Source organism: Anomaloglossus baeobatrachus, chromosome 2 (genome assembly GCF_048569485.1).
Source record: "Anomaloglossus baeobatrachus isolate aAnoBae1 chromosome 2, aAnoBae1.hap1, whole genome shotgun sequence".
Lineage (NCBI taxonomy): Eukaryota > Metazoa > Chordata > Amphibia > Anura > Aromobatidae > Anomaloglossus > Anomaloglossus baeobatrachus.
In genome coordinates this window covers 191,703,433-191,728,574 of record NC_134354.1, presented here as the reverse complement: position 1 = coordinate 191,728,574, position 25,142 = coordinate 191,703,433, and the positions used below count along the sequence as shown (strand labels likewise).

The 25,142-nt window shown below is 44.3% G+C and overlaps 1 protein-coding gene across 1 annotated transcript in view; it reads right to left on the bottom strand.

The window, feature by feature from the left end:
* Positions 1-7,494, bottom strand: part of ADORA1 (adenosine A1 receptor) — a 219,646-nt gene extending 212,152 nt beyond the window's left edge. Inside the window, exon 1 of the mRNA XM_075335563.1 lies at positions 7,244-7,494. The gene's annotated coding sequence lies outside the window, so the exon portion shown is untranslated. The remainder of the gene's footprint in view (positions 1-7,243) is intronic.
* Between the last annotated feature and the right edge of the window lie 17,648 nt (positions 7,495-25,142).

Sequence of the window (25,142 nt, the reverse complement as noted above, 5' to 3'; positions counted from 1 at the left end):
CTGACCTACAAGCAGGAGCCTGTGTGAGCTGCTAACCCATTCCTACCCATCCCTGTGCTGTTATATTGTGTAATATGAAAGTAATAAAATATGTTTTATTACTTTCATATGTCCTATGTAAATAGCACAGGTCTCTAGTCCTATGGGTGTCTCATCACCCTGTGGGCGTCTACATGTTTTCCATGGTATCACTCCCCTGTGGGCGTGATACCATTGATTTAGATGATCGACATCAGTTGTGCAGCTTCAGAATCTCGCGTGCTTACCATTCTCTTCGCCTTTTCATCCTGGTGCTTGCTTCTCGGCTTCTGATGCGCACTGCGCAAGACCAGAATCGCAGGCGTCTTCTGAGCATGTGCAGTGCGCGTCAGAAGCCGACACGCAAACATCAGGGTGAGGCGGTGAGAATGGTAAGCGCACGCACGCGAGATTTTGAAGTAGCGATGGTCACGTGGCTGATGTAAATCCATGGTATCACGCCCATGGGGCTAGAGACCCTGTTATTTACATAGGGCATATGAAAGTAATAAAACGTTATTTATTTACTTTCATATTACACAATATAACAACACAGGGATGGGTAGGAAGGGGTTAAAAGCTCATACAGGCTCCTGCTTATAGGTTAGAACGTTTTTTTGACCTGACAGGTTCCCTTTAAATAGTACCCGCAAAACACCAGTGTCAACATCTACAGTGAAGAGGCGACTCCGAGTTGCTGACCTTAAGGGCAGAATGGCAAAGGAAAAGCCATATCTGAGACTGGCTAGTAAAAGGAAAAGATTAATATGGGCAAAAGAACACAGACATTGGATAGAAGAAAATTGGAAAAAAGTGTCATGGACAGACAAGCAAACTGTAGGAGGGGAAAAAAAGCGCAATAGGGTCTTACCCGGTATGAGGGTAGACAGACAAGACAGAAAAACACTCACCTGATGAGGTTGTGCCAGTCACAACCCCTTATGATAGCCTGTGAGTGCCTGATGGTTTAGCTGCAGCCCTGGGAAGGATATATGTAATATACAGGTAGAAGAGAAGACCGGGTTTATGCCACGCTAGAAACCACTGATGCATGTAGATTAAAAGATATCCTTTTATTTTACAGTTCTACGCGTTTCAGAGACATCCGTCTCCTTCCTCAGGAAAATAAATCATCAATTGATTTCTTTTCCTGAGGAAGGAGACGGATGTATCTGAAACGCGTAGAACTGTAAACTAAAAGGAAATCTTTTAATCTACACGCATCAGTGGTTTCTAGCGTGGCAAAAACCCGGTCTTCTCTTCTACCTGTATATTTTACAGAAGAACATTTGTGAGATGCAGAACAACTGAAAAGATTGAACTGAAAAACTGAATTGTCACCCGGACAATTTTGTCTTTTGCATGAAAAATCATACTTTTATTTATCAAATGAGTTGCATAATGAATAGTAAATATAGTCCAGACATTGACTAGGTTAGAAATAATGATTTTTACTTGACATAATAATTTTCTCCTTCAAACTTTGCTTTCGTCACAGAATGCTCCTTTGCAGCAATTCCAGCTTTGCAGACCTTTGGCATTCTAACTGTTAATTTGCTGAGGTAATCTGGAGATATTTCGCCCCATGCTTCCAGAAGATCCTCCCACAAGTTGAATTGGCTTGATGGGCACTTTTTGCATACCATACGGCCAAGCTGCTCCCACAACAGCTCAATAGGGTTGAGATCTGGTGACTGGGATGCCCACTCCATTACAGATAGAATACCAGCTGCCTGCTTCTTCCCTAAATAGTTCATGCATAATTTGGAGGTGTGCTTTGGGTCATTGTCCTGTTGTAGGATGAAATTTGCTCCAATCAAGCGCTGTCCACAGGATATGGCATGGCGTTGCAAAATGGAGTGATAGCCTTCCTTATTCAAAATCCCTTTTACATTGTACAAATCTCCCACTTTACCAGCACCGGAGCAACCCCAGACCATCGCAATACCTCCACCATGCTTGACAGATGGCGTCAGGTACTCTTCCAGCATCTGCAAAGCTGGAATTGCTGCAAAGGAGCATTCTGTGACGAAAGCAAAGTTTGAAGGAGAAAATTATTATGTCAAGTAAAAATCATTATTTCTAACCTAGTCAATGTCTGGACTATATTTACTATTCATTATGCAACTCATTTGATAAATAAAAGTATGATTTTTCATGCAAAAGACAAAATTGTCCGGGTGACCCCAAACTTTTGAAGTGTATTGTACTTCCTATGTAAAATCTTGGAAGCAGAACTACGGTACTGAAAAACATGAATTAAAAACTACTGTATTATACTTCCCAAAAGAAATAAACTCAAAAAGTTATGCCCCCTGTAGCATAATCCCAAGAAAACTGGCACTGCCTCTTGGTTGAGTTTAATTATATATCTTTGAACTATTTTGTTGCATTGAACCAGTGATGTAACTGGCCATTTTGACTTATGTTCATTCTGGCCTTTAGACCACGTGCACACATTGACTATTTGGTGAGTTTTTTTATTTCAGTATTTGTAAGCTAAAACCAGGAGTGGAACAATCAGAGGAAAAGTAAAATCAAATAGTAAAACATGAGCACCACCTCTACATTTATTACCCACTCCTGTTTTGGCTTACAAATATTGAGGTGAAAAACTCAACAAACAGCTTGTACATGTGGTCTTAGGGTATTCTCTGTATAGACCCTAGTTTATAAGTAACATGAAACTTTGCGTAAAAAGTAAACTGTGCCAATAAGTATGGTGGGCCATGTAACCACTGTTTTGTTTGTATGTTGTATAACCTTTCTCTTATAGTGAAATACTTTTTTGGGGTGTGGGCAATAGACTATGATGTAGATTATGTAGATTATGTATGGTCGGTTAAGGTCACAGATTACCTATGGCACATACAAAAGTGATTCCACACAAGCATTACTTGACTTGGAGTTTTAAATGATCAATTGGATGCATCTTATAATCATGTGCAAAACAGCAGTCATCGTCCAGACATTTCCCACATTTGAGGCTTTTTATACTTTAAAGAAAATAATGAACTTATAACTCTTAGTCTGGTGAGTGCCATATTTTCACTTCTCTTTGTTGGCTGCATCTTGTGGTCAGAAGCAGGGGATGGTAGTTAATTGTCATGACGCTAGCTAAAGACTATCAGCGGGTCAAGTGGTCTACAGACTCACAAGAGACCTCTGAAATGATAGAGTTGGGAGAAGGAGAGGTAGAAGTACACAGTGGGAAGAAGCTATTAAAATAGAGAATGATTATATGGGGTTTCTCTGTTGATGACTTCAATAGAAGAGTAGGAATACTCTGCCCTAAATTACAGACCATGGCCAAATACTGTGTGAGAGATGCCTCAAAGTGACCTAAAGTGATTGAAAATGTTACAGTGAGAGATCTTTGGCTAGATATAACCCATTCTATTGTAGACCACCTCATCAATCATGGCAACTACAGTCTGGAAGAAAAAAAAGACTATAAAGCACGTAGAAACAACTCCCTTTGCCAGCATTGCAGTGATTCACAGGTTGTATTGCAGCTAACAGAAAATGTAACTATTTAATTAATCTTCCATTGCGAGTGTGAATGAGCAGGCGATTGTGATTTGTTTCCAAGTGTGATTTAGATTAAGTATATGACTTGTGATTCAGTGAAAAAGAAACTTGGAATTCTGTGTGCATAGCTGGGTGCATTCCTACCGGATTGTACAGGTAAAATATATCTTTGTACGGTGTTAGCCAGTAGAGATAAAAAAGTTGTTTAAAAGAACTGAGCATTGTCAGTGATTGATACCTTTTAATGACTAACTGAAAAGATGGCAATAATAGCAAGCTTTCCAGACTATGCAGGTCTCTTCTTCAGGCTCAGTATAACACAAAATAAAACTTTCACACTGCTTATCTATGAACTACAGCAATATTTATGGCCACAACAGTTTGCCCCCTTGCCATAGTGATAGTTCTGCTTCACATAGCTTGTCTTATTTACTGCCTCATTCTATGTCCTGTTGTGTATAAATATGTGACTCTTCAGATTTTGTGTTATACTGAGCCTGAAGAAGAGACCTGAGTAGTCTCAAAAGCTTGCTATTATTACCATCTTTTCAGTTAGCCATTAAAAGGTATCAACCACTGAGGACTCTCAGTTCTTTTAAACAACTTGTTTACCGGATTGTAGAGTCGGGAAAGCACTTTTCCCCTAATATGGAGCTTACTGTTTGCTCCATGGGTTTTTTGCCTTCTTCTGGATCAACATGTTAGGCTTTAGGTTGAAATCTCTGGACTGAAGTCTACCTTCAATCTTAAAACTATGAAATAAGTCCCAAAACAATGCAACCAATAAAGTAAGTGAGGTTCTCCACTGAAATAGATTTCTCAATTCAATCATAGAGAGATATGTTACATAAGTGTCAAAAGGAGAAGGTAACAGACGGCAGCTGAGGTCAGAGGAGATGAGGCGGAATAGATGAATTAAAGAGGCACACAGTTCAGAAAAGGGAGAAACATACAAGACACATGAAAAATGAGATGGATACAACTTTATTCTTGCATTTTATGTAGCCAAGCACTAAAGCAAAAATAGCTGTCAGTAACTTTGCCGCCTGCGCCTTCCAGATAATCCTCACCAATTAGCACTATCAGTACAGAAATGCACACTATTCCTGACAATTCACACTTACAGCTTATCATCAGAGTCCTATATAATTCTATACTCATTAACTTTCCTATTTTCACTGAGGTTTAAGCATCCAAAGAAATCGATGTTATGAAGGTTTGTGAGTGCTGGTCTACTGCTAGATGCTAATTACTACCTGACCACCAAGACAAATTCGTCAATACGCTGTTCCTGTTTTACTTCTAAAAAAGTATATGTTACACAAGTGTAATCATGATTGAATGACGTATGTGCTATACTGTGACCGAGGCTCACCTCAATCAGGGAAATTCAGGATTTTCAGTCTGGGTAATTGTGAAGGTAAAAGGTATTATTTCTGTGCGGAGTCATTCTAATTGCCTGATAGGGATTGAATTTAATACAAAAATCCCTTTATAATGCATACAGCCCCTGTCATACCATTTTATTCCAGAATACCTGTATTAACCATAATACTATAATAACCAATCCCATTTACAGCTTATTACAAGGGATTGGATGCGCTGTAATGATACATCTAGATTTCTTGTATGTGTAATCTGTATCTATAGATCAGCATTTTAGATAACAATGAAGGAAACGTCATATCCCTGTCTGCTGTGTATCGCCCATTGATTAAATTTTATTAATTGTCCTATGCCATACACTATACCGTACAGAGAAGGACAAAGTGACAATGTCTACATTTATGCTTCAATTGACGTGTGTGTTATTCTATTCCCTTCAGGTCTATATCACACATACAAATGTCATTGCTGATAAACAATTGGAAGACAATGCCCCTTCCTATCTGCAATATATTCATGGAACTTGTCATGATCCATTGATTTCTGACTACAATTTCTACAATACACACAATAAAGCCAAAGGGGGTTTAACACAAAGGACCATAGAGAACAATGAGGCACAAAGCCGTGTCTGTTGTACTGATGAGAATGAATGTCATGAATTTAAAGCAGGAATATAAAAATTTGGGAAACATCGTTTTTGACTTTTTTTTCCTCTCCGCATATAGCTGCTTTGCATGCATATGGTGTATACAGGTTGTAGTGATGTCATTGACCCAAGCTGGGCTTCTAGTCCCCATAAAGCGAAGTGAGGACATGAGTTATCTTGTGCTGTCACATTCTGCCATCACTAACTAAATATATGACTGTATTATCGCACGGGTCACACATGTCCTATGCAGTCAGCAGGGGTCATCATTCAGCCAAGGCTGGCACCATTACACCTGCCTGCTCCTCTCCTTATCCCATGTATTTTAGTTCTAAGTGTTTATTCTATTCTGCATCAATACAAAACAGAAGTAAATATATATACTGTATATGTATAAGACTGTATTATCACATGGTTCACACATTTCACACATGTCCTATGCAGTCAGCAGGGCTCATGATTGCCTCCATTCAGCCAGTGTTGGCACCACTACACCTGCCTGCTCATCTCCTTATCCCATATACCTTATATATGTGTTTCTTGTACTCTGCTATTGTGTATCAATATGTACAATATAGAGGTAGCTATATATATATATATATATATATATATATATATCACTGTATTATCACATGGATTACACATTACACATGTCCTATGCAGTCAGCAGGGGTCATCATTGCCTGGATTGAGACAGTGTTGGCACCACTACACCTGCCTGCTCATCTCCTTATCCCATATATTTTATATATGTGTTTATTGTACTCTGCTATTGTGTATCAATATGTACAATATAGAGGTAGCTATATATACTGTATTATAACATGGATTACACATGTCCTATGCAGTCATCAGGGGTCATCATTGCCTGGATTGAGCCAGTGTTGGCACCACTACACCTGCCTGCTTCTCCCCTTGTCCCATGTATTTTATATATAAGCACTTATTATATTCTCCTAATATCTATCGATATGTACAATACAGAAGTAATTATATACGGTATATGACTGCATTATCACATGGGTCACACATGTCCTATGCAGTCAGCAGGGCTCATGATTGCCTCCATTCAGCCAGTGTTGGCACCACTACACCTGCCTGCTCATCTCCTTATCCCATATATTTTATATTATATATATATATATATATATATATATATATATATATATATATACACACACACACACACACACATTTATTATATTCTCCTAATATCTATCGATATGTACAATACAGAAGAAATTATATATGGTATATGACTGTATTATCACATGGGTCACACATGTCCTATGCAGTCAGCAGGGCTCATCACTGCCTGGATTGTTGAGCCAGTGTTGGCACCTCTACACCTGCCTGCTTCTCCCCTTTTCCCATGTATTTTTGTATTTGTTTATTATATTCTGCTATTAAGTATCAATATTTACAAAACAGAAGTAACTCTATGCCCAGAATACCGAGCCTGTCATTGACATTAGCCTAATATACAGATCTGCTCTGTAGCTCTCAGGATGACATTATTGCTATAGACAGAGCACATCTGTTACAGAGAAAGACAAAAGAAAGCTTGTCATGTAAGGTGTTCACATCAGTGACCAGACACATCAGCTGCAATGCCTCCATACACTCAGTGCAGAAAGCCACCATTCAATAGATACCTACCATGTCTGTAGGAGAATCCAGCAGCTCATCCCCAATACCTTGCATGCTGTGCATTATTCCTGCTGCTGCCCTTGAAGAGGTGCTGCAGTGTCTGCCCCAGTCCAGTACACACTGCAGTGTAGGGTGTCATCCAAAATGCACATTCCTCTCCTGCCTGCACCTCTGCTTACTCTGCTATTGCTGCTTTTTTTACTAGCTTCTAACAGTGTTGCAATCAATCAGTAAATCACATGATCCCTGTACTAGTCTCTGGAGATTTGCTTAAAGGGATAGTATCCTGCAAACCAGGGGGTTTTAACCTGCATAAACCAGGAGGGAGTGGATATGTCATTGACATGGTTACTATTTTTTTCTGTTAACCCTTTATTTACCTTGCTGTACTGTCATGTGAATGTTTGATATTCTGTTGCTATAGACTTGGCAGATGTACAGAAATCTAACACTAAATTAATATACCGGTTAGCGGACATAAATCTGCTTTACTGCATTACGCTTTATGAAAATTGCATACCGCAGCAATACGATAATCTAAATGTAGCGCTACGGAATTAATTTTTCATAAGCATCCCGTGTTAAAGGCAGGATAAAGTTATCTCCAGCAGCAATACCATGCAGAAGTAGTGTCCAGCCAGACTATTGGGTACTTATTTTATATATACGGTATATATATATATATATATATATATATATATATATATATATATATATATATATAGTAGAAGAAGGAGGGATCCAGCAATTATGAAGAGGTCCAGTTGGCATAAAACACTGAATTTAGTGGTAGAAAAATTAAAAAATGTAACAGAGCTGTAAATAATAAGTTGCAGGAAATAGTGCGTTACGGACAACACATTTCGGCGGTATAAACCGCCTTCTTCACAGTCCAAGCCAAAACTGATCACACACAAATATATATATACACACACACACACACACAGTATTTTATATATATATATATATATATATATATATATATATACACATACACACACATTTTATATATATATATATATATATATATATATATATATATATATATACAGTAAATATGTATAGTTTTTAAATGATTTTATGCTACAGAAGAAGGGGGTCTTTTTAAAGGGGGTTAAAAAAGTCAATGATGACTAACGGGGTCACCTTCTTATATTCTGCGCTGTTTTACTAGTTAACTGCAACAAACACCTTTGACTTTATTGAGATATTTCAGAAAAAAAGTGTAAAATTCAATGCAGCCCCTGTGGGAGATTTCATTAGGTAGTTCAGGTAATTGCTTTGTGGCTCTCACGTAGGCACCATGACAAATTTGGCCAATTTATGCAAATAGCCATGCAGAACTGAAGGGCAACTGGCACCAAATAGGTTAAACGCTGAGTAAGTGACCTCTACCAATGCTTATTCATTTGTGATTAAAAAATAATAATAATTAAAGTATATTCTTCAGCGTCTGATGTCTTGAGTGTCTCCGAGTGTCTCTTTCCATAGAAACCTTGCTTTAACGTTCTGCCTCATTGACTATCAGTGTTGCTAAGCTGGCATCCTCAAACAATATACGGCACAGTATGGAGTTAATGGAAACAGGACTAATCTCCACACATATGTGGTTTTACATATAACTCTTTTTAACCAGTTGTTTACCCGAGAACTGTTATAGGTTTATTTTTAATTTAATTTTTAGGTTTAAAATTCTATTCTGAGTTATTTTCTAGGTTATATTAATAGTTATCGGTGCTCAAGCCTTATAACGGTAATATATATCTTTGTACCATGTTTTTTCTAAGCTTTATAATACATAAAGAATTTGCTACAAGAATTAATAAAATAGCAAGCAATTACTTGCTGCTGCCACTAGAGGGAGTACAGCAGCTCACTGCTGGCAATCTTATCATTGAGCTCAATGTGTAGTGGCGTACAGCTCCTGTACTCCCTCTAGTGGTGGGAGCAGGTAACCAGCATGTGTCTATGTATAGGTCTGTATAACTTCAAACACTATATTAGATACATTAGGAAACTATTAAGCACACGATTTCCCATTGTTTTTATAAACAAAAACAATAGCGTGTAAGAGTTGACGTTCAATGTAGTTTTTTTATTGATATGTTTATATAAAAAATTAAATTTAGAATTTTGTTTCTGTTAAACATTCAATTCTCTTTATTTTGTTACTACAGGTAAAGATTTCAGTGTCAAAGTACGTGACATTCATCGCCAGTTCTAAAATTAATCAAGGACGACGCTCTTAAGTGCAGAAGACAAATTACATGAAAAGTCCAACTTGCTCGAATTATTGGGGTTCCTGGATGTAGAAACAGGCAAAAAAAAAAAAAAAAATTCGATTGTTAGGACGTGCTGTCACTATTGATGGGGTATCAACTTTTGGGAATCTCACTTAGCGGTCCCCCTGGATATAATGCTATACCAGGACTGCGGTCACTTCATTCTTGGGAATCCCAGAGGTCCCATCTTAGAAGCGACAAACCATCACAGTTAAGATGCAAATAACCCTTTAAAGACATTAAAGTTGAAGGATTTGTCCCTTTTTTTCAACCTCGGAACATACCGGAATTTAATGTAATACTATACAGATTACGGCAATTTCACATCCAGTGATGCATGTTATATAAATCTCGTATCTTTAGGGCAGAGTCAAGACTCATGTTCATTCCTTTAATTATTGGCACATGAAAATTGCAGATGTTAGGCAGCTAATTAAATCTACGTATTGTGACATAATGCCTTAATCCTATCAGTCGTTGAACAAGTATAATTCATATGCATTAGTAATTAAAGAGATACGTTGGTTGCTCAAGGCAATTATATTCTAGGCGTTTTCAGAGGGAGCCTGTGCCCAGCCAATATCAGAATAAGCGTCCCTTTTAGTGACAAATTTATAAGCTTTAATTACTATTAGAATAGTCACTCTGCTTTTCTGAAGTCCTGAATAGCAAACCTGCCTGGTTATGTCACTTGGTAGGAATTTACCCAGCTTTCGACTGCCCAGAAAAGTACCAGACTTCAGGCTCTGACCCATTTATAGACCCCGGGGACGAGTAGAAGATGTCCCCATGTGGAGCTAAAATTGGAGACATTTACGTTTAGGGTTTATTTCATGAGTTTACTCACAAATAACTTAGTAGACCTTAAAGTGAAGCTGTCAGGTCCAATATGCACCCAGAACAAAGATCAGTTCTGGGTGCATATTTCTTCAGTGCACGGACCCTAAGCCCGGCGTTCTGAGGCAGGTACACGTCACTGCCGATCATGACACTGGACAATGGGCATTGAATTGCATGTTAACACGCCCCTGTTAGCATGCTACCATGCTATGAGGGTGGAATGAGCACAGGAACTAACACCCTTGCGACTAGTCCCCTTGCTCATTAGCATGCCATTAAGGATCTTTAGAAATACTTTTTCTAAAGATCTCTATCTACGCTACTAAATAAAGGAACGATTAATAAGGGATTAGCAATATACACCCAGACCTGCTCACGGTTCTGGGTGTATATTGCACCTGACAGGTTCCCTTTAATGATGATATGTCCCAAGTATGCAATCAGTAGTATAGTATGTGGGAAGGCCAAAAGGGCAACTGTCCTTCGAGCAGCATTCTTAGGAGCACATTTTTTTTATTTGTGTTTTGTTTTTTTTTTTAAGAAAGTAGTACCTCTTTATTCCAATGAAATCTCGTACCTCTAAAAAAATGGCATCACCACTACCAAAAATCCAGACCTTTCCCCATATTTCAGGGTGAGTTCCATTTTTAACTGTATCAGCAGCAACATAACTCTCGTACAGATGGATCCTATGGGAAAGCGGAGTGATATAGGTTCCTGCATCACCAATCCTCATCCTGTGGCTGTTGAAGGCTTATGACCTATAAGATGTCATTATCTTGGCACAGGCGAGTCAATGATGTTACGGGATTAGAAATGAGCGGACCAGTAGGAGTTTGTTCAGCGGGTTCAGCCAAACTTTAGATCAAGTTCAATTTGGGACCCGGACTTGACCTGAACCCCATTCGAAGTCACTGATTGGGCTCTTCGAGTCTCCTCCCACATACAGCCAGCCATAAACAGAACATTGCAAACTGCTCGCACCAAGCAGACTGAAGCACAATGATGCTTGCTTGAGTGGTGCGATACGTAAAGCACCCAATCTCCGAACTCGAACGCTGTTTTTTGGAAAGTCTGTGTTCCGTACGAGCACCAAGCAATGAACCTTGGGTTCGCTCATGTCTACACTTGACCTCTCAAACTTGGTGAGAATAAACTTCATATGCTTGCAGGGATTAAAACAAAGATTGTGTTCTTAATTTTGGAGGGGCACTTAGGATGATCATTACTTTTTAAGGGGACATTAATACTTTCAGATATCACTTTAAGTGGAACCCAATACTCATTAATGTTTTAAAGGGTGCACTCAGCACTTAGAAGCACTATTATTCCTCTAATTCATGACAAACTCTGTCGTTTCCTACTACCTGACTGGAGTGAGATTTCTACCGTAGTGCATAGAGGCACATGTCACTCGTCAGGTGCTGCAGATTCATGAAGAGGGCTATACATGAATCAGGAGCCTCTGATGCCAGTGTGCCGCGCCAGTACCAGCAGCCAGCGCTGCTCGGATCCGGGCCTTCTGGGGTGGTGGCTCGAGGGTCTCCGGACCCGGGGGTCTCGCGGACATGCTGAATAAAAAGGGGGACGTAGATGTACTGGCTAGGCCGTATTAAGTTTGTGATGCCACCCACGGTGTGTGGTGAGGTGGGACACCACCGCTGCGGTTGTGGGGCACCCGGGGGAGATGTTGTGGCAGCTAGATGTTAACCCCTCCGTGGGTAGGGATGGTTGCACCGGGCCCAGTGTCGTTGTGCAGGGTATAGCGATGGCAAGGGGGTGCTTGATTACTCACGATCAATGAAACACACAAGTCTTTAGTAAACCAAGGTGCTGGTGGCCGGTGCCGCGGCCAGTTACATTTGGATCCCCCACCCGGGCTGGTGGTCTCTATCCTTTTCCTCTGCACTGACTTTCTGTAAGGTGGACTTCCTAGTCTGAAACTCAGGAGTCCACTCCCAGCTGGATGTGGCCTCAAGAGCCATGCCCACAGACGCTGGCCCATGGGATCTATGGGCCCTGGCGGTGACCTCCTATTTCTATCGGTGGGCTGTTGTCTTCTAGGAGGGACTTTGGGTGGGACAAGACCTGGCCTCAATCGATTAATTAACCAGGCCGCTGGTTTCCGGTCCTGGCTTCAGGGTCCGAGAACCCCCCTTTGTGCTCCGGTTTCCGGGTCGGTTCCCCATGTCGGTACCAGCGGGCTACAACCCTGTTCCAGTCCACCTTGGTTCTGCTGAGCCGTCTTCCCGTCTCCTGCTGATGGAGACCACCGTCTGCCTCCTAGCCAAGGTACCAGGGCTCCTACCCTGGCAGCGTTCAACTTAATCTTTCTCTGCTGGAGCTACACCTAGCTCCAGCCCACACTCTTCTCCAAACTGAACTGCAAAGCTAATCTGCCTGTTTTCCCACCCTGGGCTGTCTAGAACCCTGGGTGGGCGTGTCCAACCGCCTGGTCCCCCCCACTGGTGTGTCTGTCTTTCCCTAAGAGGGGTGACTAGGGTTTCAGGTCAGCTGTGTGTTTCCTAAGTGAGGGAAGGTGTTGTGCAGGGGCCTATCTGTGACTACCTGGTTTTGCCAGGGCGTCACACCAGTAACAGCACTCCACCTCATCAAGATTGGCGTGCTGTAAACATCACTGTTCATGATTGTATCAGGCTCTAAATATTTTCCCACAATATTATTATGTAATTCTGCTCAGCTTCTCCTGCCCTATCTGGAAAGCAGGTACGTGGGAAGGTGCACTGAACTATTTATCCACGCCTAGGGTGCACCGAGTGCCTGAGTTTGGTTTGAACAGTCATTTCAGCCTGATACGCTCCCTTTAATAAACTAAAAATCAAAAGTAAAAATGTGTTTGTTTCATTTTAGTATCACATTACAGCCTGATCTGTCCCCGAAGAAAAGAAAAAAACATTTTTCACTTGGGAATAAAGAAAAATATAAATAGTGACCTTTGGAATATATCACTTTAAAAGTCAAAAATATGCTATGGGCATTAAGGCATCTGAATGGCTTAAACTTGAAAGGGTTAATCTATGTGAATGTTGTGGTGGATTACAACAATTATTAGCTGTGAAAAATGCGCAGTATACGAACTCCTGCACTGAATACTTCTGTACCCTCCATTACTCATACAACCATTTATTATACATCTTTCACATTTACTAATTCCTGTTCCTACAGAAGGAGGTGAAGTGCAAATGCATAATTATACCAAGCAAATCCTTACTATGTGGGTGTGTAATGTAATAATACATGCACAACGGGAGTCATTTATGGAAAAATATATCCATCTGTTTGACATTAAACTATATATAGTATAATAGCAAACAGCAGCAAAACTACTACATCAATTGAGCTGCGATCCCCGGATGAATGGCAGGGCAGTGCCTAGGATTTCTTTCATCCAGGGCTTAAAGGGAACCTGTTATGTGAAAAAAAACTATTAACCTACAGGTATTGGGTTAATCTGCAAGCTAATAGCGTTTTATACTAACAGGCCTCTGCATTGAGAGATCGGCTATAGGGAGCAGATCATAGAGACATGGAGCAGTTGTAAGGAGGTGAACTATTGCTGTTGTATTGCTTTCCCTGGAGACACCAATTGCATTATTGTATTGTCATGTAATTGCATGTGAATTGTCTCCTGCATATTAATAAATAGTCTAATATGTTAAATGTAATGTATTATATGTGGTTGCCAAACTATAGGGCAAGAAATAGCTAATTGTTGGGATTAGCCCACAATGGGAGGAGTTAGCTGATAGGGAGAGAGATAGTTCTTTCTATATAGTTAGTGAAGACTCAGTGCATGACAGGAACGGACGTATTTATATAGTGTTACGGTTGCTGTGGCTCTGGAGACTATGTCCGAATTTCTTGCTACTACACATGTGCAAGCGCTAGAGACTAAGGGGCACTTTGCACACTGCGACATCGCAGGTACGATGTCGGTGGGGTCAAATTGAAAGTGACGCACATCCGGCATCGCATGCGACATCGCAGTGTGTAAAGCCTGGATGATACGATTAACGAGCGCAAAAGCGTCGTAATCGTATCATCGGTACAGCGTCGGCGTAATCCATAATTACGCTGACGCAATGGTCCGATGTTGTTCCTCGCTCCTGCGGCAGCACACATCGCTGTGTGTGAAGTCGCAGGAGCGAGGAACATCTCCTACCGGCCTCACTGCGGCTTCCGTAGGATATGCGGAAGGAAGGAGGTGGGCAGGATGTTTACATCCTGCTCATCTCCGCCCCTCCGCTCTGATTGGCCGCCTACCGTGTGACGTCGCAGTGACGCCGCACGACCCGCCCCCTTAACAAGGAGGCGGGTCGCCGGCCACAGGGACGTCGCACGGCAGGTGAGTGTGTGTGTGAAGCTGGCGTAGTGATAACTTTCGTTACGCCAGCTATCACCACATATCGCTGCTGCGACGGGGGCAGGGACTATCGCACTCGACATCGCAGCATCGGCCTGCGATGTCGTAGTGTGCAAAGCCCGCCTTAGTCCTATCTTGGAGCCATTGCACATGTGCGGGTGACATCATCGCTGACACGAGGTCACATGTCTCTGACACCTTCTAAGCTGATTGGCCACTGGTCATGTGCTTGTGACACGTGGTCACATGTCTCTGACACCTTATATGCCGATTGGTTGCTGGTCATGTGCTTGTGACGCTTTGCTCGGTGATAGGCCAGCGTGACATCATTGCTGTCATTCTGGCAGCGGATTGGCTCTGGTGTCCTCCATCTTGGATGAGGCACAGAGTCTATATAAGACCCTGACACACGCCGCCCGGTGCTCAGTCCTCTTGGTTCATGCATGAGGGTAGACGCCCTGTGCACGTCCCTCTAGTCATCTCTCTGTCTATGTTAGGTGAGCGCTACCGGCAGGGTAGCATTCTTATACCTTACAGCTTTGGCTGCAGTCCGTATCCTTACCTCTTAGTGGAGCAGACATAGGCAGGTGCCTGAGGCACATGGTCCGGCTGGGCCTTGTGATTCTACTCGTAGGTGGACGTTGCCGCTAGGGTAACGTTCCTTATACTGCGTCTGGCAGTTGTTCGTATCCTCGCACACTAGGGGAGCGAACAGAGGTAGGAGCTTTGTGTGGCTTACGCTGCTGTCCGTCTCTTTTGCACCACTAGAAGAGCGAACCTAGGCAGGTGCCATATCTAGTGGTTCATGTCCTCGCACACTAGTGGAGCGAACGCAGGTAGGAGCTTTGTGTGGCTTACGCTGCTGTCCGTCTCTTTTGCACCACTAGACCTAGGCAGGTGCCATATCTAGTGGTTCGTGTCCTCGCACACTAGTGGAGCGAACGCAGGTAGGAGCTTTGTGCGGCTTACGCTGCTGTTCGTCTCTTTTGCACCACTAGAAGAGCGGACCTAGGCAGGTGCCATATCTAGTGGTTCGTGTCCTCGCACACTAGTGGAGCGAACGCAGGTAGGAGCTTTGTGCGGCTTACGCTGCTGTCCGTCTCCTGGCACCACTAGAGGAATGAACCTAGTTAAGTGCCATTTCACACTCACTGCTTTTGTCTCTGTGATCTTTAACAGAGACCATTCCACACACCCTCCAAGTAAGGGAGGAATTGCTTTATTTTTTCTAAATTATATTCCTCTGTGAGTTTAACAGAGGTATTGCACTGCACTTGTGCTATTATTTTTTACAGTGGCACACTTATATACCCCTTATCCTCTGCCATAGTCTGCAGCAGAGTCTTTGCACGGTGGACCCTGACTGTCTGACATTCCTTTAGGTTTTATTATCAGACAGCCCCCCGTAACATATAGTCTGTAGGTCGTCAAGGTTGTATGCAGTGAGTGACCTGTGGTAAAAAGGAGAAAGGAGACTGTATTGGAGATAGCATGATCCTGAAGTGGTGACCAAAACACAGAATGTGAGACATCGCTGAGGCTAGAGACTGGCCTTCTAACGAAGTGGTCCCAGGCAGAATTGTCTGGAGGAGGACGGAACTCTAGCAGTAAGGCCCCAAGCCTTAAAGGTAATGGATAGAGGCAAACTGGCGCATGAGCATAGTCAGCTTTCTTGGGTGGAATTTCCCCAAGCATCCGAGAGTGCAATCCTCTTCTCTGATACTACTGGATACCCCCTTACCCCCCATTTTTATGAGGAGAAGAGATGTGGATACGGAAGCATCTGGGAACACATCTTTGGCCTTAGTGGCAAAACCCCTGACACCCTCTTCTATGATAAGGTTGGATGTGGAGCCACAGAAAAAGAAAGTCACAAATTGGACTGTAAGAGGAGGCTGGGTTGTGCTGGGACTCACAGGTCAAGCAAGATCAGAAATAACCCAGTGGGAACCAAGAATGTGTCTGGATATGCTTTGTAGACTTGAAATGTGCTGGAAAATATGTGCCCACTATCTGGTGTATAAAGTTGTTGCTGAAGATGAACCATTTAGTAAAATACTGTTGTTTAAAATTAACTGGTGGTCTCCTTGGGCAAAAGAGTTGTCATCCGGTTCTGGCCAGCCCTCGTCAGCAGCAACATGTGGCCTACTTCAGTGTACAGTTTACACAACACAAGTCTACATACTCAGTTGGGGGCAATGTCTTTTATATAGGGTGTCTCAAGTCAATACCTTGCCTACTATCGTCGTGCACCAATCTAATCAGTCAACACTTAGTATACACTGTGGAACGGCTGCAACTACGCCCTAGCACTGACTGCCAGCCAGCTCTGTAGCGGTGTAATATTGAGCCAGCTGTCAGTCAGTGATGGAGCAGGGTTATAGCCACCGCTCACTACGTACTCAGTAGTGATTGAAACTGCTCTGGCTGAGCCTCTATGAATGAAAACCCAAGCCTGACAAGAATTAAGTACATTTCCTTCCTGTAGCTGGGATTTCAGTGTAGAGGCCAGACAGTTTAGAATGCTATTAACCAGCAGATTAACTCCATAGCTGCAGGTTAATAGTGTTTTTTGACTTGACAGATTCCCTCTAAGGTTCAATGTATCTAAATATATCGACCCAGGCAATATGTCTTGTTGATGTCCCTCCTGACAGCAAGCACTTGGGTCAAATATCTGGTTGTCCCCTTTGCTATGCCTCTCTGGATAGCAGTGTGAAGTATCAGATTTTTTTTTAAAGTAGAACCCGTATAACAGACCTATACAAAAATGGCAGCACCCCATATTTACCCTTAAAAAGTGCTGTCACCTCAAAGTACTCCCTTCTACGACCTTACAGGTCTACAGCAAGCAGTTTGCATAAGATAAATGGAGTACATGAAAATAATTGGAACGCTGAAATCCTGATCCCAATTATTGATCCACTGGCTGAAACATTTAGAAAAAAATACTAGACATAAAGGGAGAATCTATTTGTAGAACTTCACTCCATTGACCAGGTAAGTAATCTGAGAAGGGGTGGACACAGACACAAGAGGACAAGTGCAAAAACAATTTAATGGTCATTTGCAGTCCAATAGCTCATTATTTTGCACAATTTCACCTGTTTGAAGATGAAAATTGACCCCCTTGTAACACCTATATGGGCATTCCCGCACTGCCCTGCCCCCCACCCTCAGCGGGGACGTCAACTCTTCACCTTCCCTGTGGCCCAGTGGTGGGTGCTACATCCCTGGTCCATGCTGCTGTCTCCCAGGGCCTGCATATGCTACACAAGCCTCCTGGGAAAGCCCGTAGGGTGAGAACGTGGACACGCCCCTTTTCTCAAAGGGTCATTACGCCCTGACCCAGAAGTGCCTCTTAGCTTGGCTGAGAGGCTTCAGATATTTAAGACCCCTTCCTCTTAAGGGAAGTGCCTGGGCATCAAGTTCTATACGTTGCGTATGCTGTCGTATTTGTGTTTCAGTGCATTACAAGTCCAGTGCTGCTAGGGGTACATGCCAGTTCACAGGTAAAACTGCACTACACCCATTGCTAGGCACACACTGGGACAAGGGATAGTGGCAGTAACCCTCCCATGCTGCATGCTCGGAGGGGTCGTAAGACCCATCCCTGCTCCCATAGGGTGGTAGCTTAGCAACCGGGGGGTGGGGAGAGCCAGCCGAGTGTAGAGCAGAGAGGAACGTCAGAGTTTCAGTTTACCTCAGAGAGTGAGAGAGTGAGGAGCCAGCATGTAGCTGTTAAAGAGAACGGAGCTATGTGAGTTCAGAGTGTCCGCAACAGAGAAAGAAAGCAACAGAGAAGGAGAGAAACAGAGAGTAGAAGAAGAGCTCTAGTCAGGCAGGAGCTAAAGAAAGAAGAAAGTGACGCTTCCTGGTGAAGACCCTGGGACTCGGAGGGTCCAGGTGACACCAAGCAGGGAACGAAGGGATTCCAGGGCCACAGATAACTTCAGAGCTGGTGGCCAGTGAAGTCAGCTGAGAAAGGACACAATTAGAGGGGTGCACTGGCATCAACCCCCAGATCTACCCGGGATCGGCGGAGGTCCCTGACGGTGGTCCCAGCAGTCCAAAGGCTCCTGCAGGCTTTGACAAGAACTGTGAGTAAAGACCTTGAAACTGCACCCCTGGTGTTGCATCAGTTATTTCTCTGCATAGACACGAATAAGCACCAACAGTGTCCCCGGTGCACCGCTCCACCTGTGGGGAGCAGTACCACCATTGCTGCCATATCATCACCCCGGAGGCCTCACACAGCAGCGGCGGCTTAATAGCCGCATACCACAGGTGGCGTCACGAACACAAACCCCAAGTCATCAGCCATATAAAACTGACACCCACCAGGGCCACGGAGCCGGGCCCCGCCACCACTGACGACCCCCGGACTAGTCTGGCCCGGCACCCGGTGTCCCATAGCCCTGGGGTGGGCGAGTCAATTTTGGCGTCACGAACAGGATCTCGTGCCCGGCGCCCACCGGGTACTGTGCGCCTTTAAAAAGACTGTGTGTTTTACTGTGGAAACCGCCACCATTAGCGCTGCTGAGAGCGGGAAGAAGGGGGGCATGTCAGAAGAAAGGGCGCGAAGAGAAGCCCCGCCCCCTTGGTCTTGGCAAAAGAGCGCCAAGCAGTGACCGCTATGCAGAGCGGAGGAGAGAAAAATGGCGCGCTAAGAATGCTGCTGTATGGAGGAAGAAAGAAGATGGCTCCTGCAAGTGGAGGCCAGGAGGAGCTCACCTGGATCAGGCCTGTGACCGCCGCTGAGCTGGAGGCTGAAGTCGGGGGAACGGCTGACAGGATGAACGAGCAGAGCGGACGAGAGACAGCCGTGTAGGGGAAGGAGATGGTGCTGGCCATGAGGAAGCTGCAGGTGTCTGTGCAGCAAGGCCTGTGTGGAGGTGCCGCCCACGACCATCCGGAGCCCACACCAGCGATGGCGATCCTGCTGCAGAGCATCTCCGGCCTAACCCTGGGTGAGTCCTATACTGCCCCTGCCCGATCGGGTGTGCTGACCCCGCCGGCGTTACTACCAGAGGCCACTGCGATGCCCGCCGCGATCCCCGCTGCGATCCCGAGTGTGATCCCGAGTGCGATCTCTGCTGCGATCCCGAATGCGATCCCTGCTGTGATCCTGACTGGGGTCTCTGCTGCGATGCCCATTGAAGTCTCTGCTGCGATGCCCATTGAGGTCCATGCTGCGACCCTGACTGAAGTCCCTGCTGAGACGTCCGGCGCAGAAACACCCTATCCGGCCAGATCAGACCAGGCCGCAACGCCGTCTATCCCAGCAACTGTTGTGGCTAAAGAGCAGACCCCTGAACATCCAGAGGAGGACGCAGCTCCGATACAATCACCCCGCAGCAGCCCCACTCCTACCCAGGCTGCAGCGCCCCGTAGTAGGCCAGCGACCAGCACTCAGGAGACGCAGACGATGATCTCCTCTGCCTACCCGCTGCCTGGAGCAATGCCGGAGTGGGACCCCCGCATCTATCCTCACAAGTAATGAAGAAGGAAAGAAGATGCTGAACTGTATATAACCCCTGAAGTTAAACGTCCGAGTTGAAAGTTTTAAAGGACCTGCTCCAGAAATAATGCTTCCTGCCTTTGTTGAACGTCCCTAAGTTCTCCAGGAGACGCCACCCAGCACAAGAGGTGGAAGGAGGAGGACCTTGTCTGACTTGTTGACCGTCGCTGGGTCAGAGTCCCAGTGGGCGCCATCAAGGGTCGGGGCCCCTGGTGGAGGACGACAAGGAGTTAATGGAGTCAGGACAGTACATAGCCCCTGAATGTCTGCCCATTGTTCTTTTCGAAGATGACACCCTAGTCCTGAATCCTTGTCCCCTGTTCTTTTTGAAGATGACCCCCCCCTGTTTATGTGTTACCGGGCCACTGGACTGGAATGTGGTCCCCGGTGAATGTGTTATTTATGTGCTTCCCATAAAGGGATGTAATGTCCTAAAGTTTTAATGTTTTATGCATAACAAAATTTTGCAGTTTCTTCCATTGTTTTTGTTGTTTCAGCCCGAGGACGTGCTGGGATTCGCTGTGGGGGAGTGTGGCGCCCCTGAGGCTTCCGTCGCCACAGAGACATTGCACCCCAGTAAGAGGTGTGATGTCCCATCCTGGGTAAGGAAAGGGGTACATGCCAGTTCACAGGTAAAACTGCACTACACCCATTGCTAGGCACACACTCGGACAAGGGATAGTGGCAGTAACCCTCCCATGCTGCATGCTGGGAGGGGTCGTAAGACCCATCCCTGCTCCCATAGGGTGGTAGCTTAGCAACCGGGGGGTGGGGAGAGCCAGCCGAGTGTAGAGCAGAGAGGAAGGTCAGAGTTTCAGTTTACCTCAGAGAGTGAGAGAGTGAGGAGCCAGCATGTAGCTGTTAAAGAGAAAGGAGCTCTGTGAGTTCAGAGTGTCCACAACAGAGAAAGAAAGCAACAGAGAAGGAGAGAAACAGAGAGTAGAAGAAGAGCTCTAGTCAGGCAGGAGCTAAAGAAAGAAGAAAGTGACGCTTCCTGGTGAAGACCCTGGGACTCGGAGGGTCCAGGTGACACCAAGCAGGGAACGAAGGGATTCCAGGGCCACAGATAACTTTAGAGCTGGTGGCCAGTGAAGTCAGCTGAGAAAGGACACAATTAGAGGGGTGCACTGGCATCAACCCCCAGATCTACCCAGGATCGGCGGAGGTCCCTGACGGTGGTCCCAGCAGTCCAAAGGCTCCTGCAGGCCTTGACAAGAACTGTGAGTAAAGACCTTGAAACTGCACCCCTGGTGTTGCCTCAGTTATTTCTCTGCATAGACACGAATAAGCACCAACAGTGTCCCCGGGGCACCGCTCCACCTGTGGGGAGCAGTACCACCATTGCTGCCATATCATCACCCCGGAGGCCTCACACAGCAGCGGCGGCTTAATAGCCGCATACCACAGGTGGCGTCACGAACACAAACCCCAAGTCATCAGCCATATATAACTGACACCCACCAGGGCCACGGAGCCGGGCCCCGCCACCACTGACGACCCCCGGACTAGTCCGGCCCGGCACCGGGTGTCCCATAGCCCTGGGGTGGGCGAGTCAGCTGCAGTACACATCGGGTTAATTAACCCGATGTGTACTGTAGCTAGGAGAGCAGGGAGCCAGCGCTAAGCAGTGTGCGCGGCTCCCTGCTCTCTGCACAAGTAGCTGCAGTACACATCGGGTTAATTAACCCGATGTGTACTGTAGCTAGGAGAGCAGGGAGCCAGCGCTAAGCAGTGTGCGCGGCTCCCTGCTCTCTGCACATGTAGCGACGTTATAATCGCTGCTGCGTCGCTGTGTTTGACAGCTAAGCAGCGATCATAACAGCGACATACAAGGTCGCTGTTGCGTCACAGAAAATAGTGACGTAACAGCGACGTCGTTGTCGCTGTCGCTATGTGTGAACCCAGCCTTAGGGAGGTCAGAGGGGAATTGTGTATTTAATTAATGTGTGTGCAAATAGATTCGCACCCCGCAAAAAAAATGGCTGCTAATACTTTGTTGAACCATAGATGACCAGCAAAAGGCTACAGAAAAATAATAATACTCACTGCTCACCTTTGTCACAGCTCACCTGTCTCACCACACATGCAGTATGCTGTCTGGTCTTCTGCACCCCTACTTTTTGTCTTCCCAGGTCTTTAGCTTCCTTTACTTTGGGCAAAAGGTTTCCGGCTTGATCGGGCTTCTGATATCAATGTGCGCTGTGACTACACAGCGTGCTGTAAAGACATTGACCTGTTTAAGAGCCCCTGACCCAAAGGTAAAGCAGACCAAGGAGATGCGCAAAACTGGGGAAGGTAAAAAGAAGGGCAATGAAACCCAAACATTGATTGTGGGAGCAGCGGGACAGGTGAGCAATGAGGTAAAAAAAAAATATTTTCTTTTACATACTATCTTCATTATGGAGAGATCATAGAGCATAATAAAGAACATCCAAGTGAATTGAATTTAACTGTAAAATCTGCGTGATATGAATTCTAGTATTGGCAGATCTGAGCTTTTCTATTGAGCATATTCAGCATAAAATTGTCTGTTTTGCCTTTGTAGAACCTACTTGCTTTTTTTTTTTTAACTATATAGACTGCTTTCCATTACAGAGGGAAACCTCAAACATGTATATTAGGCCCGTTTCACACGTCAGTGAAAAACACTGACGTTTTTAACTGACGTGTAGGGCATATGTCCCTATGTGTGCCGTGAATCACGGCACACGTGGGTTGTCTAAGTGCAATCCGGGCTCCGTTTTCCGTGGCCTGTGATTGCACTTAGAGATTAACTCACCTGTGCCCGCTCCCGCTCTCCATGGTGCTGATCACTCCCGCGGTGCAGCATCCGGCCGGCGCTGACCCCCGCAGCAGCTGCTTCCGGGTCGGCTGTGTCGTGCATCATGAATATGCGCGACAGTAATGAGCCGGCTCAGAAGCAACAAGCTGCACGGGCTGCAGAGGACATCGCTGGAGCTGGGTGAGTAAAAATGATTTTTATTTTAAAAGCACAATTTTTTCTGGCACGTGTCTCACGGATCACACCACTGCGTCGTCCGTGGGACATCAGTGATGCCAGAAAAAAATGGACATGTCTCCATGCAGCAATCACGCACACACGGGTACGCCGCACGGAGACACGTGCAGTGAAAAATCACTGACGTGTGAGCAGACCCATTCATTATAATGGGTCTGCGTATGTCAGTGATTCTGGTACGTTTAAAAAAAAGCACAAACGTACTAGAATCACTGACGTGTGAAACAGGCCTTACAGGGAAGAAAATATAGCTGAAGCACTGTGTAAGTGCGAAACGGCCGTCGTCTGACGTGTCCGGCGTCCTCTCCCTCCCCACCAGCCCCCACCGCACATGTAACCTCTGCGCTTGAAATAAAGCTGCAACCTGCACAGCAATGATTTGGTGAGTGCCGTTTTTTCCTCTTTCTACATTGGATATAATCTGAACCTTATGCATATGTGCACCCCGGATCAGCTGTGATTCAGCCTGCATGCTTGGATTTTAGAAAAAGTCTATGGTTGTTGCTGAGTAGTGCCCTGCCTTCCTCTCATTCACTTTGAAAAGAATGGTGTGGTGTCTTCCCATTGGCTGTAGCTGAACGCTGGCAACTTCAGCCGGAAGACACATGCCACCCACAGTCAACCAGCGGTACTGCAGATCCCAAGCTAACCCAGCCCAGTGGATGATCGGAGCCTGCGCCCACCGCTGGCATCGACTCCTCTCCCATCACCAGTACCATCCACAGCAGGAACACGCCGTTGCCTGGCAATCGGAGCAGAAGTCGCTGGAGCAGACTCCGGCGGTGACGTAACACCTCTATGCATCCGCTCATCTCTATCAGGGAACCAATTGAAATGAGGTTAACTTGTCATTCATAGATAGGCATAGATGTTGGGAGTTGCAATTTCAATGTTGATGGGCTATACATTGGTATATTTTTCAACATTGCGACCATATGCACATAAATATATACATTTAAAATCAGTGACACTGTAACACCCAACATCTATGCCCATACCGTATATATGTGTATACATATACATAAAGTATATACATACTTTATCTATCTATCTATCTATCTATCTATCTATCTATCTATATATATATATGTATATATATATATATATATATATATATATATATATATATATATATATATAATATATATCTATATAAATCTATATATATTTATATATATATAGATATATATACATGCACACACTGTATATATTTCAAAAGATATTTTAACAATGCACCATTTTATGGTTATGCAGCTGCATATGTCGAAGCCTTCCGTCAGAGTTTTCCATCACATAAAACTTCCAATGTTTATTTTAAACATAAAAAGGTTTTGGTGCCGTGTTAGCCAGTTGAAAAATGATTGATTGCTCTCAGTGAGAGAAACAAAATTAAAATTTTGTAGTTGTGATACCTTTTAATAGCTAACATTAGCCATTAAAAGGTATCACAACTACAAAATTTTAATTTTGTTTCTCTCACTGAGAGCAATCAATCATTTTTAGACATAAGACTCTGACAAGATGTGAACAGAGCTCTAGTCATATGGTATTAAGGGCGCCTTAACAACTCAAAAAGTCTAATTTTATACTAAAGCAGCGACCTGCAATGATGTCATTCTTCTCATTCACCACATGTTACTACATTATGAAAGTTTAAAAACTGTGAGTTCTGAACATGAACCAGATAAGTTGTTCACCAAACATCCAAATACTGATGCCAGTGTGTCCTATGCCTTAATGACCAAGATCTGGTGTTTATATTGGTGACAAGCAAATATGTCTTATAGGCACATATAAAGCTGGACTCTTTAACCAGCTTTACTTTGCTGTATGTAAATTCCTGCAAAGTTTTCTCTGAAATA